The sequence below is a fragment of the Limanda limanda genome, chromosome 12 (assembly GCF_963576545.1).
Source record: "Limanda limanda chromosome 12, fLimLim1.1, whole genome shotgun sequence".
Classification (NCBI taxonomy): domain Eukaryota; kingdom Metazoa; phylum Chordata; class Actinopteri; order Pleuronectiformes; family Pleuronectidae; genus Limanda; species Limanda limanda.
The window spans coordinates 25543260-25560923 of NC_083647.1; the positions used below are offsets into that span (position 1 = coordinate 25543260).

Genomic DNA, 17664 nt, shown 5'->3' on the forward strand with positions numbered 1-17664 from the left:
AGCCACAGAAATCAAAGTGTAACTTGTGATTGGAGGAGGTTTGTCTTCCTGGATCACAGCAGCTCACCAGGAGTAAAGGTTCACGTCTGTAGATATAAGACTCAGAGAAACATGCAGAACAAACCAAGACTATACTTTCAGGGATCATTTCTATAGTTGTTGACTTGAGAAATGTGTTTCTAAAGAGTTTGGTCTCGCTGCCCACGATGAAGAGTGAAGATGTTTCCTTCAGAGCAGGAATCTGGTGGAAGAGACTCTTGGTTTTCTCCACTGTTGATGATTGTTCAGTGTTTCTGGTTGAGACACTGGAGGAGGAAACATGTTCTGAGTGGTTCTGATACAGATGTTTGAAATATAAAGGTCATTAATGTTCAGTTAAAGCTTTGGTCCAGGACTCAATGTAGTGACAGCAAGATAAAGGTTTGAGGTTCATAGGTATCAGTAATTAGTCTTGCTGCTATGAGAACCTTTATTTTGAAATTTAGACCCTGTGTTAGGTCTGTTTTCAGTGGTGAGTTGATCTTCATGTGTATTTGTGAGTCGGTGTCACAGCGATTATCAATGATGTGAGTCTCTGATACTTAATGATTAAAGTCTTGGTGACCAAACTGTTGTCAGACTCAACAAACTTTATTTTTTACACAAACTTTAAAATTCCTCAATAAATGACAATAAAATCCAAAATATATCTAAATCTATAAATAGTTTTCTGATATTAACTTGTAGTTTGAGAAGGAAAAACAAAACTCTTCTTCAGAACATCGTTTAAAAACTTTTGAACATACATATAAACGGTTGAATCCACATAATCTCAACTACACAACGTCTTAGTTGTTCTTTTTTCTTTGATGACTGATCAGTTATGATTGTTATGACAGCAATGAGCCACAGAAATCAAAGTGTAACTTGTGATTGGAGGAGGTTTGTCTTCCTGGATCACAGCAGCTCACCATGAGTAAAGGTTCACGTCTGTAGATATAAGACTCAGAGAAACATGCAGAACAAACCAAGACTATACTTTCAGGGATCATTTCTATAGTTGTTGACTTGAGAAATGTGTTTCTAAAGAGTTTGGTCTCGCTGCCCACGATGAAGAGTGAAGATGTTTCCTTCAGAGCAGGAATCTGGTGGAAGAGACTCTTGGTTTTCTCCACTGTTGATGATTGTTCAGTGTTTCTGGTTGAGACACTGGAGGAGGAAACATGTTCTGAGTGGTCAGCTACTGTAACTTTCAAAATGTTGAAATAATGTTTTAAAATATGTAATAGAAGGTAAAAATGCTGAATGTCCAAAATTAAGTAAATGGATCCTTTAGAAATGTTCTCATTATGCAAATGCTGCAAGTGTCTTTTTTTCCTTTTTGAAATTTAGTACAACAATCCTTGACTTTTAGTTCTCATTTAAAAATGCTGTTATCAACAAGAACTTTGTCTAAAGTTCTATCATTGTTAGTTTATCGTGATTAGTTTACAAAGTCCTTGTTTCTAGTCAAGATTCAGACAGGCTGTGTGTAACTGTCTCCACTTGTTCACTGTGGTTTCTGCTGGTTCCACTTTTAGTTTGGGATCTGATGCAATTTTGATTCCGTCACGATTTATGTTCAAAACTATCTGTGGGTTCAAAAGTCTCTGCAGCCCAAATGAGTCTGTTACAATTCTTCAAACTAACACAGTCCACTTTCTCTTCCTCCTGCAGAGACACCTGAGTGTCAACACAACATCTGATTGGAGGAGGTTTGTCTTCCTGGATCACAGCAGCTCACCAGGAGTAAAGGTTCACGTCTGTAGATATAAGACTGGGGGAAAAATGCAGAACAAACCAAGACTATATTTTCAGGGATCATTTCTATAGTTGTTGACTTGAGAAATGTGTTTCTAAAGAGTTTGGTCTCGCTGCCCACGATGAAGAGTGAAGATGTTTCCTTCAGAGCAGGAATCTGGTGGAAGAGACTCTTGGTTTTCTCCACTGTTGATGATTGTTCAGTGTTTCTGGTTGAGACACTGGAGGAGGAAACATGTTCTGAGTGGTCAGCTTTACTTTGTGAATTGGAGAATCCTCTTTAAATCCACTACTTGATATTCTTCACCTTTCTTGATCAGTTCATTGTCTGTGTAGAATTAGGCAGCAGGAAGCTGAGGCAGGAGAAGGGCAGATTGGACAGGCAGTCTGTGTTGACGGTGACCTGCATGTCTCCAAACAACACTTGGGTTTTGTCTCCGCTGGCGTTGCACAGTTTCTTCTTCAGCTCGGTGAATCTCTGCAGGATGAGCTGGTGTTCAGGGGCCCTCATCAAACCTCTGAAGTTCAGGACAGCCACCAGGTGCTTCCTGCTGCAGGGTGTGAAGAACAAAACAGACCAAATACACATTAAGATCATGCTTTTTCATCACTCAACAACTTGTATTGGTTGCATGAAGATTTCAGGTCATTGAGCATTTTCTGAACCAGGATTGTTATGACAGCAATGAGCCACCGAAATCAAAGTGTAACTTGTGATTTGAGGAGGTTTGTCTTCCTGGATCACAGCAGCTCACCAGGAGTAAAGATTCACGTCTGTAGATATAAGACTCAGAGAAACATGCAGAACAAACCAAGACTATACTTTCAGGGATCATTTCTATAGTTGTTGACTTGAGAAATGTGTTTCTAAAGAGTTTGGTCTCGCTGCCCACGATGAAGAGTGAAGATGTTTCCTTCAGAGCGGGAATCTGGTGGAAGAGACTCTTGGTTTTCTCCACTGTTGATGATTGTTCAGTGTTTCTGGTTGAGTCACTTGAGGAGGAAACATGTTCTGAGTGGTTCTGATACAGATGTTTGAAATATAAAGATCATTAATGTTGAGCTAAAGCTTTGGTCCAGAACTCAATGTAATGAAAGAAGGTTTGAGATGTTTCAGTAGTAATGATCCTCCGCTCCCTTCACTAGTTACCAGTTGCTTCCTGCTTACACATCAAGACACCAGTACTTGTGTACCGTGCTGTGAACGGATCAGGTCCAGTCTACATCCAGGTCTTGGGTAAACCTTCCACCTCAGCCCATCCACTCTGCTCTGCACCTGCCCATCACCTTGCTGCTCCCTCACTGCGAGCTAGCTACTGAACAGAATCATGACTGTTTACTGTCCTGGCTCCTAAATGGAAAAACAAGCTACTCATTGACGTCAGGACAGAAGAAGTCAAGACAACGTGAAGAGAGCAGCCTGGAAAAACTTGCTTGTGTTGATCTGAGACCCGTCAGCCTGTTGATGGTTGTGAACTCAGTGGGTGAATACTGAACTGAGCCAGGTTGATTGTTGTTACATCGTAGAAGGAAACTTTGGGATAAGAGGTTTCAAAAAGTCCCTGCAGCCCAAATTAGTCTGTTACAATACTGCAAACTAACACAGTCCACTTTCTCTTCCTTCTGCAGAGAAAGTTTAGTTTGTAATATGCACCCAGATAGCAAACAGATCTTAGGTTTTATACATTTGGCTAAACCCCTCCCACTCTGGTTTTGGGTTTGTTAAACAGTCAAAGGTTGAGATCCTTTGATCACATGAATACAACAATGCCTAGTCTAGAGCAATAAGGCCAAATACATTCAGTAGTACAGGAAACAGCATGATCAAGGTTACATTGTAAGAGATTCAATCATGATCAATCAAAGGGGAAATAAACTGTTATATTTCCCTTACAGTGTCAACACAACATCTGATTGGAGGAGGTGTAACTCTCTGATCCAGTTCACCAGGACTAAAGGTTCACGTCTGTAGATATAAGACTCAGAGAAACATGCAGAACAAACCAAGGCTATACTTTCAGGGATCATTTCTATAGTTGTTGCCTTGAGAAATGTGTTTCTAAAGAGTTTGGTCTCGCTGCCCACGATGAAGAGTGAAGATGTTTCCTTCAGAGCAGGAATCTGGTGGACGAGACTCTTGGTTTTCTCCACTGTTGATGATTGTTCGGTGTTTCTGGTTGAGACACTGGAGGAGGAAACATGTTCTGATACAGATGTTTGAAATATAAAGGTCATTAATGTTCAGTTAAAGCTTTGGTCCAGAACTCAATGTAGTGAAAGAGGGATAAAGGTTTGAGGTTCATAGGTATCAGTCATTAATTTTGCCGTTATGAGAACCTTTATTTTGAAATTGAGACCATGTGTTGGGTTTGTTTTCGGTGGTGAATTGATCTTCATGTGTATTTGTGAGTCGGTGTCACAGTGATTATCAATGATGTGAGTCTCTGATACTTTATGATTAAAGTCTTGGTGACCAAACTGTTGTCAGACTCAACTAACTTTATTTTTTACACAAACTTTAAAATTTCTCAATAAATGACAATACAATCCAAAATACATCTACCTCTATAAATACTATTCTGATATTAACTTGTAGTTTGAGAAAGAAAATCAAAACTCTTCTTCAGAACATGATTTAAAAACTATTGAACATACATATAAATGGTTGAATCCAGATTATCTCAACTACACAACGTCTCAGTTGTTCTTTCGTCTTTAATGACTGATCAGTTAAGATTGTTATGACAGCAATGAGCCACAGAAATCACAGTGTAACTTGTGATAGGAGGAGGTTTGTCTTCCTGGATCACAGCAGCTCACCAGGTGTAAAGGTTCACGTCTGTAGATATAAGACTCAGAGAAACATGCAGAACAAACCAAGACTATACTTTCAGGGATCATTTCTATAGTTGTTGACTTGAGAAATGTGTTTCTAAAGAGTTTGGTCTCGCTGCCCACGATGAAGAGTGAAGATGTTTCCTTCAGAGCAGGAATCTGGTGGAAGAGACTTTTGGTTTTCTCCACTGTTGATGATTGTTCAGTGTTTCTGGTTGAGACACTGGAGGAGGAAACATGTTCTGAGTGGTCAGCTACTGTAACTTTCAAAATGTTGAAATAATGTATTAAAATATTTAATAAAAGGTAAAAATGCTGAATGTGCAAAATTAAGTAAATGGATCCTTTAGAAATGTTCTCATTATGCAAATGATGCAAGTGTCTTGTTTTCCTTTTTGAAATTTGGTCCAAAAATCTTTGACTTTTAGTTCTGTTATAAAAATGTTGTTATCTGCAAGATCTTTGTCTAAAGTTCTATCGTTGTTAATTTATCGTGATTAGTTTACAAAGTCCCTGTTTCCAGTCAAGATTCAGACAGGCTGTGTGTAACTGTCTCCACTGGTTCACTGTGGTTTCTGCTGGTTCCACTTTTAGTTTGGATCTGATGCAACTTTGATTCCGTCACGATTTGTGTTCAACACTGAAAAGTCCCTGCAGGCCAAATGAGTCGGTTACAATACTTCAAACTAACACAGTCCACTTTCTCTTCATCCTGCAGAGACACCTGAGTGTCAACACAACATCTGATAGGAGGAGGTGTAACTCTCTGATCCAGCTCACCAGAAGTAAAGGTTCACGTCTGTAGATATAAGACTCAGAGAAACATGCAGAACAAACCAAGACTATACTTTCAGGGATCATTTCTATAGTTGTTGACTTGAGAAATGTGTTTCTAAAGAGTTTGGTCTCGCTGCCCACGATGAAGAGTGAAGATGTTTCTTTCAGAGCAGGAATCTGGTGGAAGAGACTCTTGGTTTTCTCCACTGTTGATGATTGTTCAGTGTTTCTGGTTGAGACACTGGAGGAGGAAACATGTTCTGAGTGGTTCTGATACAGATGTTTGAAATATAAAGGTCATTAATGCTCAGTTAAAGCTTTGGTCCAGGACTCAATGTAATGACAGCAAGATAAAGGTTTGAGGTTCATAGGTATCAGTCATTAATTTTGCTGTTATGAGAACCTTTATTTTGAAATTTAGACCCTGTGTTAGGTCTGTTTTCAGTGGTTAATTGATCTTCATGTGTATTTGTGAGTCGGTGTCACAGCGATTATCAATGATGTGAGTCTCTGATACTTTATGATTAAAGTCTTGGTGACCAAACTGTTGTCAGACTCAACAAACTTTATTTTTTACACAAACTTTAAAATTTCTCAAGAAATGACGATAAAATCCAAAATATATCTAAATCTATAAATAGTTTTCTGATATTAACTTGTAGTTTGAGAAGGAAAAACAAAACTCTTCTTCAGAACATGGTTTAAAAACTATTGAACATAAATATAAACGGTTGAATCCACATTATCTCAACTACACAACATCTCAGTTGTTCTTTGGTCTTTGATGACTGATCAGTTATGATTGTTATGACAGCAATGAGCCACAGAAATCAAAGTGTAACTGGTGATTGGAGGAGGTTTGTCTTCCTGGATCACAGCAGCTCACCAGGAGTAAAGGTTCACGTCTGTAGATATAAGACTCAGAGAAACATGCAGAACAAACCAAGACTATACTTTCAGGGATCATTTCTATAGTTGTTGACTTGAGAAATGTGTTTCTAAAGAGTTTGGTCTCGCTGCCCACGATGAAGAGTGAAGATGTTTCCTTCAGAGCAGGAATCTGGTGGAAGAGACTCTTGGTTTTCTCCACTGTTGGTGATTGTTCAGTGTTTCTGGTTGAGTCACTGGAGGAGGAAACATGTTCTGAGTGGTTCTGATAAAGATGTTTGAAAGTTAAAGATCATTAATGTTGAGTTAAAGCTTTCGTCCAGAACTCAATGTAATGCCAGAAAGACAAAAGGTTTGAGGTTCATAGGTATCAGTAATTAGTTTTGCTGTTATGAGAACCTTTATTTTGAAATTCAGACCCTGTGTTGGGTCTGTTTTCAGTGGTGAATTGATCTTCATGTGTATTTGTGAGTCGGTGTCACAGCGATTATCAATGATGTGAGTCTCTGATACTTTATGATTAAAGTCTTGGTGACCAAACTGTTGTCAGACTCAACAAACTTTATTTTTTACACAAACTTTAAAATGTATCATTAAATGACAATAAATCCAAAATATATCTAACTCTATAAATAATATTCTGATATTAATTAATATTTTGAGAAGGAAAAACAAAACGCTTCTTCAGAACACGGTTTAAAAACTATTGAACATACATATAAACGGTTGAATCCACATTATCTCAACTACACAACGTCTTAGTTGTTCTTTGTCTTTGATGACTGATCAGTTATGATTGTTATGACAGCAATGAGCCACAGAAGTCAAAGAGTAACTTGTGATTGGAGGAGGTTTGTCTTCCTGGATCACAGCAGCTCACCAGGAGTAAAGGTTCACGTCTGTAGATATAAGACTCAGAGAAACATGCAGAACAAACCAAGACTATACTTTCAGGGATAATTTCTATAGTTGTTGACTTGAGAAATGTGTTTCTAAAGAGTTTGGTCTCGCTGCCCACGATGAAGAGTGAAGATGTTTCCTTCAGAGCAGGAATCTGGTGGAAGAGACTCTTGGTTTTCTCCACTGTTGATGATTGTTCAGTGTTTCTGGTTGAGACACTGGAGGAGGAAACATGTTCTGAGTTGTCAGCTTTACTTTGTAAATATGTAGAATTGGAGATTCCTCTTTAAATCTGTTACTTAATGTTCTTCACCTTCCTCCATCAGTTCATTGTCTGTGTAGAATTAGCCGTCAGGCAGCAGGAAGCTGAGGCAGGAGAAGGGCAGATTGGACAGACAGTCTGTGTCGACGGTGACCTGCATGTCTCCAAACAACACTTGGGTTTTGTCTCCGCTGGCGTTGCCCAGTTTCTTCTTCAGCTCGGTGAATCTCTGCAGGATGAGCTGGTGTTCTCGGCCTCTCATCAGACCTCTGAAGTTCAGAACAGCCACCAGGTGCTTCCTGCTGCAGGGTGTGAAGAACAAAACAGACCAAATACACATTAAGATCATGCTTTTTCATCACTCAACAACTTGTATTGGTTGCATGAAGATTTCAGGTCATTGAGCATTTTCTGAACCAGGATTTTTATGACAGCAATGAGCCACAGAAATCAAAGTGTAACTTGTGATTGGAGGAGGTTTGTCTTCCTGGATCACAGCAGCTCACCAGGAGTAAAGGTTCACGTCTGTAGATATAAGACTCAGAGAAACATGCAGAACAAACCAAGACTATACTTTCAGGGATCATTTCTATAGTTGTTGACTTGAGAAATGTGTTTCTAAAGAGTTTGGTCTCGCTGCCCACGATGAAGAGTGAAGATGTTTCCTTCAGAGCAGGAATCTGGTGGAAGAGACTCTTGGTTTTCTCCACTGTTGATGATTGTTCAGTGTTTCTGGTTGAGACACTGGAGGAGGAAACATGTTCTGAGTGGTTCGGATACAGATGTTTGAATTATAAGGATCATTAATGTTGAGTTAAATCTTTGGTCGAAGGTTTGAGATGTTTCAGTAGTAATGATGCTCCGCTCCCTTCACTGGTTACCAGTGGCTTCCTGCTTACACATCACGACACCAGTACTTGTGTACCGTGCTGTGAACGGATCAGGTCCAGTCTACATCCAGGTCTTGGGTAAACCTTCCACCTCATCTGCCCATCACCTTGCTGCTCCCTCTCTGCGAGCTAGCTGCTGAACAGAAGCATGACTCTTTGCTGTCCTGTTTCCTTAATGGAGGAGCGTGCTCCTCATTGACATCAGGACAGTAGAAGTCCAGACAAGAACAAGACAAGTCCTGTTCTGACAAAGATGAGAAAGTGATTAAAGGAAAGAGAGCAGCCTGGAAATACTCGCTTGTGTTGATCTGATACCTGTCAGCCTGTTGATGCTTGTGAACTCAATGAGTCAATACTGAACTGAGCCAGATTGATTGTTGTGTAATCGTAGAAGGAAACTTTGGGATAAGAGGTTTCAAAAAGTCCCTGCAGCCCAAATGAGTCTGTTACGATACTTCAAACTAACACAGTCCACTTTCTCTTCCTCCTGCAGAGAAAGTTTAGTTTGTAATATGCACCCAGATAGCAAACAGATCTTAGGTTTTATACATTTGGCTAAACCCCTCCCACTCTGGTTGGGGTTTGTTAAACAGTCAAAGGTTGAGATCCTTTGATCACATGAATACAACAATGCCTAGTCTAGAGCAATCAGGCCAAATACATTCAGTAGTACAGGAAACAGCATGATCAAGGTTACATTGTAAGAGATTCAATCATGATCAATCAAAGGGGAAATAAACTGTTATATTTCCCTTACAGTGTCAACACAACATCTGATTGGAGGAGGTGTAACTCTCTGATCCAGTTCACCAGGAGTAAAGGTTCACGTCTGTAGATATAAGACTCAGAGAAACATGCAGAACAAACCAAGGCTATACTTTCAGGGATCATTTCTATAGTTGTTGACTTGAGAAATGTGTTTCTAAAGAGTTTGGTCTCGCTGCCCACGATGAAGAGTGAAGATGTTTCCTTCAGAGCAGGAATCTGGTGGAAGAGACTCTTGGTTTTCTCCACTGTTGATGATTGTTCAGTGTTTCTGGTTGAGACACTGGAGGAGGAAACATGTTCTGAGTGGTTCTGATACTGATGTTTAACATATAAAGAAAATTAATGTTCAGGTAAAGCTTAGGTCCAGAACTCAATGTCGTTACAGAAAGAAAAAGGTTTGAGGTTCATAGGTATCAGTAATTAGTTTTGCTGTTATGAGATCCTTTATTTTGAAATTGAGACCCTGTGTTAGGTCTGTTTTCAGTGGTGAGTTGATCTTCATGTGTATTTGTGAGTCGGTGTCACAGCGATTATCAATGATGTGAGTCTCTGATACTTTATGATTAAAGTCTTGGTGACCAAACTGTTGTCAGACTCAACAAACTTTAGAATTTCTCAATATATGACAATAAAACCCAAATTTATCTTACTCTATAAATACTATTCTGGTAATAACTTGTAGTTTGAGAAGTAAAAACAAAACTCTTCTTCAGAACATTATTTTAAAAACTTTTGAACATACATATAAACTGTTGAATCCACATTATCTTAACTACACAACGTCTTAGTTGTTCTTTGGTCTTTGATGACTGATCAGTTATGATTGTTATGACAGCAATGAGCCACAGAAATCAAAGTGTAACTTGTGATTGGAGGAGGTTTGTCTTCCTGGATCACAGCAGCTCACCAGGAGTAAAGGTTCACGTCTGTAGATATAAGACTCAGAGAAACATGCAGAACAAACCAAGACTATACTTTCACGGATCATTTCTATAGTTGTTGACTTGAGAAATGTGTTTCTAAAGAGTTTGGTCTCGCTGCCCACGATGAAGAGTGAAGATGTTTCCTTCAGAGCAGGAATCTGGTGGAAGAGACTCTTGGTTTTCTCCACTGTTGATTGTTCAGTGTTTCTGGTTGAGACACTGGAGGAGGAAACATGTTCTGAGTGGTTCGGATACAGATGTTTGAAATATAAGCTTCATTAATGTTGAGTTAAATCTTTGGTCCAGAACTCAATGTAATGGCAGAAGGTTTGAGATGTTTCAGTAGTAATGATGCTCCGCTCCCTTCACTGGTTACCAGTTGCTTCCTGCTTACACATCAAGACACCAGTACTTGTGTACCGTGCTGTGAACGGATCAGGTCCAGTCTACATCCAGGTCTTGGGTAAACCTTCCACCTCATCTGCCCATCACCTTGCTGCTCCCTCACTGCGAGATAGCTATTGAAAAGAAGCATGACTCTTTGCTGTCCTGGCTCCTTAATGGAGGAACGTGCTCTACATTGACATCAGGACAGAAGAAGTCCAGACAAGAACAAGACAAGTCCTGTTCTGACAAAGATGAGAAAGTGATTAAAGGAAAGAGAGCAGCCTGGAAATACTCGCTTGTGTTGATCTGATACCTGTCAGCCTGTTGATGCTTGTGAACTCAGTGGGTGAATACTGAACTGAGCCAGATTGATTGTTGTTACATCGTAGAAGGAAACTTTGGGATAAGACGTTTCAAAAAGTCCCTCCAGCCCAAATGAGTCTGTTACAATACTTCAAACTAACACAGTCCACTTTCTCTTCCTTCTGCAGAGAAAGTTTAGTTTGTAATATGCACCCAGATAGCAAACAGATCTTAGGTTTTATACATTTGGCTAAACCCCTCCCACTCTGGTTGGGGTTTGTTAAACAGTCAAAGGTTGAGATCCTTTGATCACATGAATACAACAATGCCTAGTCTAGAGCAATAAGGCCAAATACATTCAGTAGTACAGGAAACAGCATGATCAAGGTTACATTGTAAGAGATTCAATCATGATCAATCAAAGGGGAAATAAACTGTTATATTTCCCTTACAGTGTCAACACAACATCTGATTGGAGGAGGTGTAACTCTCTGATCCAGCTCACCAGGAGTAAAGGTTCACGTCTGTAGATATAAGACTCAGAGAAACATGCAGAACAAACCAAGGCTATACTTTCAGGGATCATTTCTATAGTTGTTGACTTGAGAAATGTGTTTCTAAAGAGTTTGGTCTCGCTGCCCATGATGAAGAGTGAAGATGTTTCCTTCAGAGCAGGAATCTGGTGGAAGAGACTCTTGGTTTTCTCCACTGTTGATGATTGTTCAGTGTTTCTGGTTGAGACACTGGAGGAGGAAACATGTTCTGAGTGGTTCTGATACTGATGTTTAACATATAAAGAAAATTAATGTTCAGGTAAAGCTTAGGTCCAGAACTCAATGTCGTTACAGAAAGATAAAGGTTTGAGGTTCATAGGTATCACTAATTAGTTTTGCTGTTATGAGATCCTTTATTTTGAAATTGAGACCCTGTGTTAGGTCTGTTTTCAGTGGTGAGTTGATCTTCATGTGTATTTGTGAGTCGGTGTCACAGCGATTATCAATGATGTGAGCCTCTGATACTTTATGATTAAAGTCTTGGTGACCAAACTGTTGTCAGACTCAACAAACTTTAGAATTTCTCAATATATGACAATAAAACCCAAATTTATCTTACTCTATAAATACTATTCTGGTAATAACTTGTAGTTTGAGAAGTAAAAACAAAACTCTTCTTCAGAACATTATTTTAAAAACTTTTGAACATACATATAAACTGTTGAATCCACATTATCTTAACTACACAACGTCTTAGTTGTTCTTTGGTCTTTGATGACTGATCAGTTATGATTGTTATGACAGCAATGAGCCACAGAAATCAAAGTGTAACTTGTGATTGGAGGAGGTTTGTCTTCCTTGATCACAGCAGCTCACCATGAGTAAAGGTTCACGTCTGTAGATATAAGACTCAGAGAAACATGCAGAACAAACCAAGACTATACTTTCAGGGATCATTTCTATAGTTGTTGACTTGAGAAATGTGTTTCTAAAGAGTTTGGTCTCGCTGCCCACGATGAAGAGTGAAGATGTTTCCTTCAGAGCAGGAATCTGGTGGAAGAGACTCTTGGTTTTCTCCACTGTTGATGATTGTTCAGTGTTTCTGGTTGAGACACTGGAGGAGGAAACATGTTCTGAGTGGTTCTGATACAGATGTTTGAAAGTTAAAGGTCATTAATGTTCAGTTAAATATTTGGTCCTGAACTCAATGTAGTGACAACACGATAAAGGTTTGAGGTTCATAGGTATCAGTAATTAGTTTAGCTGTTATGAGAACCTTTATTTTGAAATTGAGACCCTGTGTTAGGTCTGTTTTCAGTGGTGAATTGATCTTCATGTGTATTTGTGAGTCGGTGTCACAGTGATTATCAATGATGTGAGTCTCTGATACTTTATGATTAAAGTCTTGGTGACCAAACTGTTGTCAGACTCAACTAACTTTATTTTTTACACAAACTTTAAAATTTCTCAATAAATGACAATACAATCCAAAATATATCTAACTCTATTAATACTATTCTGATTTTAACTTGTAGTTTGAGAAAGAAAATCAAAACTCTTCTTCAGAACATGATTTAAAAACTATTGAACATACATATAAATGGTTGTATCCACATTATCTCAACTACACAACGTTTTAGTTGTTCTTTCATCTTAGATGACTGATCAGTTATGATTGTTATGACAGCAATGAGCCACAGAAATCAAAGTGTAACTTGTGATTGGAGGAGGTTTGTCTTCCTGGATCACAGCAGCTCACCAGGAGTAAAGGTTCACGTCTGTAGATATAAGACTCAGAGAAACATGCAGAACAAACCAAGACTATACTTTCAGGGATCATTTCTATAGTTGTTGACTTGAGAAATGTGTTTCTAAAGAGTTTGGTCTCGCTGCCCACGATGAAGAGTGAAGATGTTTCCTTCAGAGCAGGAATCTGGTGGAAGAGACTTTTGGTTTTCTCCACTGTTGATGATTGTTCAGTGCTTCTGGTTGAGACACTGGAGGAGGAAACATGTTCTGAGTGGTTCTGATACTGATGTTTGAAATATAAAGATCATTAATGTTCAGTTAAAGCTCTGATCCAGAACTCAATGTAATGAAAGAAGGTTTGAGATGTTTCAGTAGTAATGATCCTCCGCTCCCTTCACTGGTTACCAGTTGCTTTCTGCATCCACATCAAGACACCAGGGGTCTCATTTATAACCGTTGCTTACGCACAAAACGGGCCTGAAACGTGCGTACGCCACCTCGCACGCCAACGTTGGGATTTATAAAAACTAACTTGACGGGAAAATGTACGTATTTCTACGCAAAATAAGACCCATGCTTACGACCATTTTGGAGACGGGAAAGCGCCGACACAAACGTGAGGTGGTGAACTGCAGCAGATTATTGATCCAGTTCATAATTTACATTGAAACCAGCAGCTTAGTTTTGCTCGCGTGACGTATCTGCTCCACACGAGCCTTTTAATTTGAAAAATATAAAACAACTTAAAGCATATTAGGTTCTGATTCATTTTTAACAGCCGAGTTACGGAGCCGAGTCATTAATAGGTTTTAATAATATCTTCCAACACTGTGCGTGTATCATCAGATCACTGCAGTGGACGGGACTGAGCCAGAGAGTGAACAGTGCATCCAGTGCGCAGAGCGGTTTCAGTGTACTTTCTTTATTAGTGACATCACTGCTGTCCCATAAAGTCGCTCTTCACCTCCACCTCACTAACAGACACCTCGATGTCAGTGTCAGAAAGTTTCACTTCCTCTTCACGTCGCTTGATGCGGTGACTCCGTCAGTACTCACGGTGGAAACCCATTGGTCAGCAGCATCATTTAATATTCACGCCGTGATTTGCATTGACCATTTATGGTGGAAAGTGGGCGTGTTGAGGGCGGAGTTAGAGGCAGATCCACGTACGAACGTTCCCAGGTGGACTGGGATTTATAAAGCGAACATTTCGTTCAGGTGTACGTGCGCACGGTATAAATCGGAATTATCTTTTGCCTACGCCATTTCCGGCTTTTGTACGTACGTACACTTTTAATATGAATCCTACGCACTCTTTTATAAACGAGACCCCAGCTCATCCTGCAGAGATTCACCGAGCTGAAGAAGAAACTGGGCAACGCCAGCGGAGACAAAACCCAAGTGTTGTTTGGAGACATGCAGGTCACCGTCAACACAGACTGCCTGTCCAATCTGCCCTTCTCCTGCTGCCTGATGGCTAATTCTACACAGACAATGAACTGATGGAGGAAGGTGAAGAACATTAAGTAGTGGATTTAAAGAGGATTCTCCAATTCTACATATTTACAAAGTAAAGCTGACCACTCAGAACATGTTTCCTCCTCCAGTGTCTCAACCAGAAACACTGAACAATCATCAACAGTGGAGAAAACCAAGAGTCTCTTCCACCAGATTCCTGCTCTGAAGGAAACATCTTCACTCTTCATCGTGGGCAGCGAGACCAAACTCTTTAGAAACACATTTCTCAAGTCAACAACTATAGAAATGATCCCTGAAAGTATAGTCTTGGTTTGTTCTGCATGTTTCTCTGAGTCTTATATCTACAGACGTGAACCTTTACTCCTGGTGAGCTGCTGTGATCCAGGAAGACAAACCTCCTCCAATCACAAGTTACACTTTGATTTCTGTGGCTCATTGCTGTCATAACAATCATAACTGATCAGTCATCAAAGACGAAAGAACAACTGAGATGTTGTGTAGTTGAGATAATGTGGATTCAACCGTTTATATGTATGTTCAATAGTTTTTTAAACCATGTTCTGGTTTCATAACCAACTAAAAAAACTGCACTTTCCCTCAGTAAAACTGAAACCATCTGCACTGCATAATAAACACCTTCTTCTCAGTAACATGTTTCCACTTGTTGTACCTGTGGTTGCTGTGAAGTTCCTGTTTCCCCGGGAACCTTTTTTCTATCACTTGCACTGATGCAAGTTTGAGAAGGGGATGTTCTCATACTTTCACTTTACATTTGGATGGTGGGGTAAACCCAGTGTTTACATGTCAGATTGACAGTTATTGGGTCATTATGGATAGAAATGCAGTCAGAAAACATTGAAACACAAGTCACTTCCTCTGTTGTGAACAGAGACATGAAAACAGCTGCTTAGTTAATTATATCCATATCTAAATTGCTTCCAGGAAATGTGAGGGGCCTGATATACACAAAGATATCTACGTCAGTCTTCAAATACACAGACTGTCTGTTTAGTCTGTGTACGGCAATTTAAAAGATAATGAAGCCTAGACCCATCTTTGGACAGGCCTCTGACAAAGGGAAACTCCATCATGTGAACCACCCTAGAGCTTTGTAAATAGTTTTTAAAAAGTGAAATATCACCAAGTGTAAAAATGTGAGCTTCAAGCAAAACAGCATCTTCACTACAGACAAACAAAGAACACAAAATATGAATGTTTCCAAAATGTAGATATCTAAGAGAACAATAATCAGACAGGTTTTCTCTGCAAAGTTCATCACACCACCGAGTTAAATCAAATCTCTAATATCTTTAAATATCAGGGCGATAAAATGATTAAAATCTTCCACCAACTTCTAGTTTTTAGGTGAAAACGTCTCCTGGCAACTCTCAGTCACATGTTTATTCCTGATATGTCTCCTGACGTAGCGGAGCAGTGGTTAGAACAGTTTCCTCAAAGCGAGAAGGTCGTGAAAATACGAGGAATTGTTTGCCAAAGCAAGAGACAAGAATCAAAACCTGGACTTGCGAGTTCAAAAAAATGCGTTCAATTAACACGTTCTTTTTTATGAGAACTGAACGCAACTTAATGACAAATAACGAATTTTAACGGTGAACACGTTCATATTATCTGAGGTCTAGCTAAAACGTTTCATATGTTGACTTAACGTGAACTTGAGGGAACGTCACGTTAATTTGTTAAATCATCATTGAATCAGGCCAGCATGAAATACCAGGAGCGAGCAGGTGTATAAAATGAATGTGTACCCGCTCCCACACATTCATTTTATAAATTTCAGTGATAGAATTTAAGGTCTAGCCTAATAATTGGTATCATAGCAAGGCATAGCACTATGATTTGTTGTGCCTTTTGTTTACAGGGTATGAATAAATAAGCAGGCAAAATTAGCGATATTAAAAAAAAAATGTAAAAACAAATTATTTTAAGAATTGATATATATGAAGTAAAGTTTAAGCCAAGGGGTAGTGATGCATATTCTTTAAAAAATAAGTTAGGTCTTTCATTCTCCCTTTCCACCTTTAAACTATGAAATGAACTGAACTATGAACTAGTTCAGAATGTAAATGGTGAACTATGAACGTGAACTATTCATGTTTACTTGTATGAACTGAACTTTGAACTCATTCATGAGAGGTGTGAACTTGCACAACACTGTTGCCTTGAATCTATCTGTTTTCTAGTGAAGTTAAAACTTTTAGGTACAATTTTACAATTCAAGTCTGATTATTTAAATTAGCAGTTAATTAGATTTTGAAAAATCAAGAAATTATCGATTGATTTTGTCCTCAACCACAAGGTGAAGTCACATGATTTTCTAAAATAAAACCTGACCCACATGGTGAGAAGCTACGCAACAGTTCAGCTTTTCTCATGTGTCTGCCACTAAGAGGAAATGTGCAGGTGCACGAACAGAAACCAACGCATGAGTTCATGATTTAAACGACATCCTGTCATTTGCATTAGCACGACTGACTTCTCAGGGTTTGGTGGACCGGCTGCAGAGACACACGAGTCCTCACCTGTGAGTGTTGCAGCCTTCAGGATGTGTCGCAGATGTTTCCCCAGAAGATCCCACAAAGTGTCGACCCAGCATCACACAGGTAAACTAAGTTATCTACGGGCTGAAGGGATGTGAGATCCAGTTTATATTCTAACAGTAATACACAGTCTGATCCTGGGCTGGTAACAAAAGAGCTGATGTAATCTCAGGTATCCAGACCAGACCAGTGCTGTGGTGCCTGAACAGAACTATAAGTTTAGTGGGAAATTGTGCTGCAAGATCGTATTGTTCGATTGTTATGAATAATACACGTTACCTGACATTAAACTTCTTCACTAAGTTACTAGAAAACATCACCTGGTCTGTATAACACTTCTTTATGGATCAGTTCTGCAGTGAATCCTCCCTTCATCATGATTATGGTCAGATATCATCACCACAAACCACATCCGTAAAATGATCATAGCAAAGAAGGATTTATCACAGGACTGTATTAGCTTTGTTCAGGTGGGTCTAATACACTGCCCACGGAGTCTTATACAACTTATTCAAAGGAAAAGACGGAAATGAAAAGGAAGGGGAGCAGCAGATCAACAATGGATGGAAATAATTTGGGAAAATGTAACCCCCCCCCCCCCGTTGGGAATGAAGCCAGTCTTGATTGATGGATTTGTGCAGCGGTGTTCCAGTGACACATTGCTATTCTGAT

General features: G+C 39.4%; 14 non-coding genes and 2 pseudogenes across 14 annotated transcripts; 15 read left to right on the top strand and 1 right to left on the bottom strand.

Moving 5' to 3' along the window:
* Nucleotides 1–125: 125 nt before the first annotated feature.
* On the top strand, nucleotides 126–333 carry LOC133016479 (small nucleolar RNA U3). The gene has a single exon (XR_009681856.1). It is a non-coding gene; the product is annotated as a small nucleolar RNA U3 (small nucleolar RNA).
* Nucleotides 334–1008: 675 nt separating this feature from the next.
* LOC133016480 (small nucleolar RNA U3) lies at nucleotides 1009–1216 on the top strand. The gene has a single exon (XR_009681857.1). It is a non-coding gene; the product is annotated as a small nucleolar RNA U3 (small nucleolar RNA).
* Nucleotides 1217–1820: 604 nt separating this feature from the next.
* LOC133016508 (small nucleolar RNA U3) lies at nucleotides 1821–2028 on the top strand. Its single transcript, XR_009681883.1, has one exon. It is a non-coding gene; the product is annotated as a small nucleolar RNA U3 (small nucleolar RNA).
* A 564-nt stretch (nucleotides 2029–2592) lies between these two features.
* LOC133016503 (small nucleolar RNA U3) lies at nucleotides 2593–2800 on the top strand. Its single transcript, XR_009681879.1, has one exon. It is a non-coding gene; the product is annotated as a small nucleolar RNA U3 (small nucleolar RNA).
* Nucleotides 2801–3784: 984 nt separating this feature from the next.
* On the top strand, nucleotides 3785–3987 carry LOC133016513 (small nucleolar RNA U3; annotated as a pseudogene).
* A 670-nt stretch (nucleotides 3988–4657) lies between these two features.
* LOC133016473 (small nucleolar RNA U3) lies at nucleotides 4658–4865 on the top strand. Its single transcript, XR_009681850.1, has one exon. It is a non-coding gene; the product is annotated as a small nucleolar RNA U3 (small nucleolar RNA).
* A 587-nt stretch (nucleotides 4866–5452) lies between these two features.
* Nucleotides 5453–5660, top strand: LOC133016497 (small nucleolar RNA U3). The gene has a single exon (XR_009681873.1). It is a non-coding gene; the product is annotated as a small nucleolar RNA U3 (small nucleolar RNA).
* A 675-nt stretch (nucleotides 5661–6335) lies between these two features.
* LOC133016509 (small nucleolar RNA U3) lies at nucleotides 6336–6543 on the top strand. Its single transcript, XR_009681884.1, has one exon. It is a non-coding gene; the product is annotated as a small nucleolar RNA U3 (small nucleolar RNA).
* Nucleotides 6544–7217: 674 nt separating this feature from the next.
* Nucleotides 7218–7425, top strand: LOC133016511 (small nucleolar RNA U3). Its single transcript, XR_009681886.1, has one exon. It is a non-coding gene; the product is annotated as a small nucleolar RNA U3 (small nucleolar RNA).
* A 580-nt stretch (nucleotides 7426–8005) lies between these two features.
* LOC133016481 (small nucleolar RNA U3) lies at nucleotides 8006–8213 on the top strand. The gene has a single exon (XR_009681858.1). It is a non-coding gene; the product is annotated as a small nucleolar RNA U3 (small nucleolar RNA).
* A 986-nt stretch (nucleotides 8214–9199) lies between these two features.
* Nucleotides 9200–9407, top strand: LOC133016499 (small nucleolar RNA U3). Its single transcript, XR_009681875.1, has one exon. It is a non-coding gene; the product is annotated as a small nucleolar RNA U3 (small nucleolar RNA).
* Nucleotides 9408–10064: 657 nt separating this feature from the next.
* LOC133016512 (small nucleolar RNA U3) lies at nucleotides 10065–10269 on the top strand (annotated as a pseudogene).
* Nucleotides 10270–11275: 1006 nt separating this feature from the next.
* Nucleotides 11276–11483, top strand: LOC133016507 (small nucleolar RNA U3). The gene has a single exon (XR_009681882.1). It is a non-coding gene; the product is annotated as a small nucleolar RNA U3 (small nucleolar RNA).
* A 657-nt stretch (nucleotides 11484–12140) lies between these two features.
* On the top strand, nucleotides 12141–12348 carry LOC133016483 (small nucleolar RNA U3). The gene has a single exon (XR_009681860.1). It is a non-coding gene; the product is annotated as a small nucleolar RNA U3 (small nucleolar RNA).
* A 675-nt stretch (nucleotides 12349–13023) lies between these two features.
* Nucleotides 13024–13231, top strand: LOC133016498 (small nucleolar RNA U3). Its single transcript, XR_009681874.1, has one exon. It is a non-coding gene; the product is annotated as a small nucleolar RNA U3 (small nucleolar RNA).
* Nucleotides 13232–14534: 1303 nt separating this feature from the next.
* LOC133016484 (small nucleolar RNA U3) lies at nucleotides 14535–14742 on the bottom strand. Its single transcript, XR_009681861.1, has one exon. It is a non-coding gene; the product is annotated as a small nucleolar RNA U3 (small nucleolar RNA).
* Nucleotides 14743–17664: the final 2922 nt, after the last annotated feature.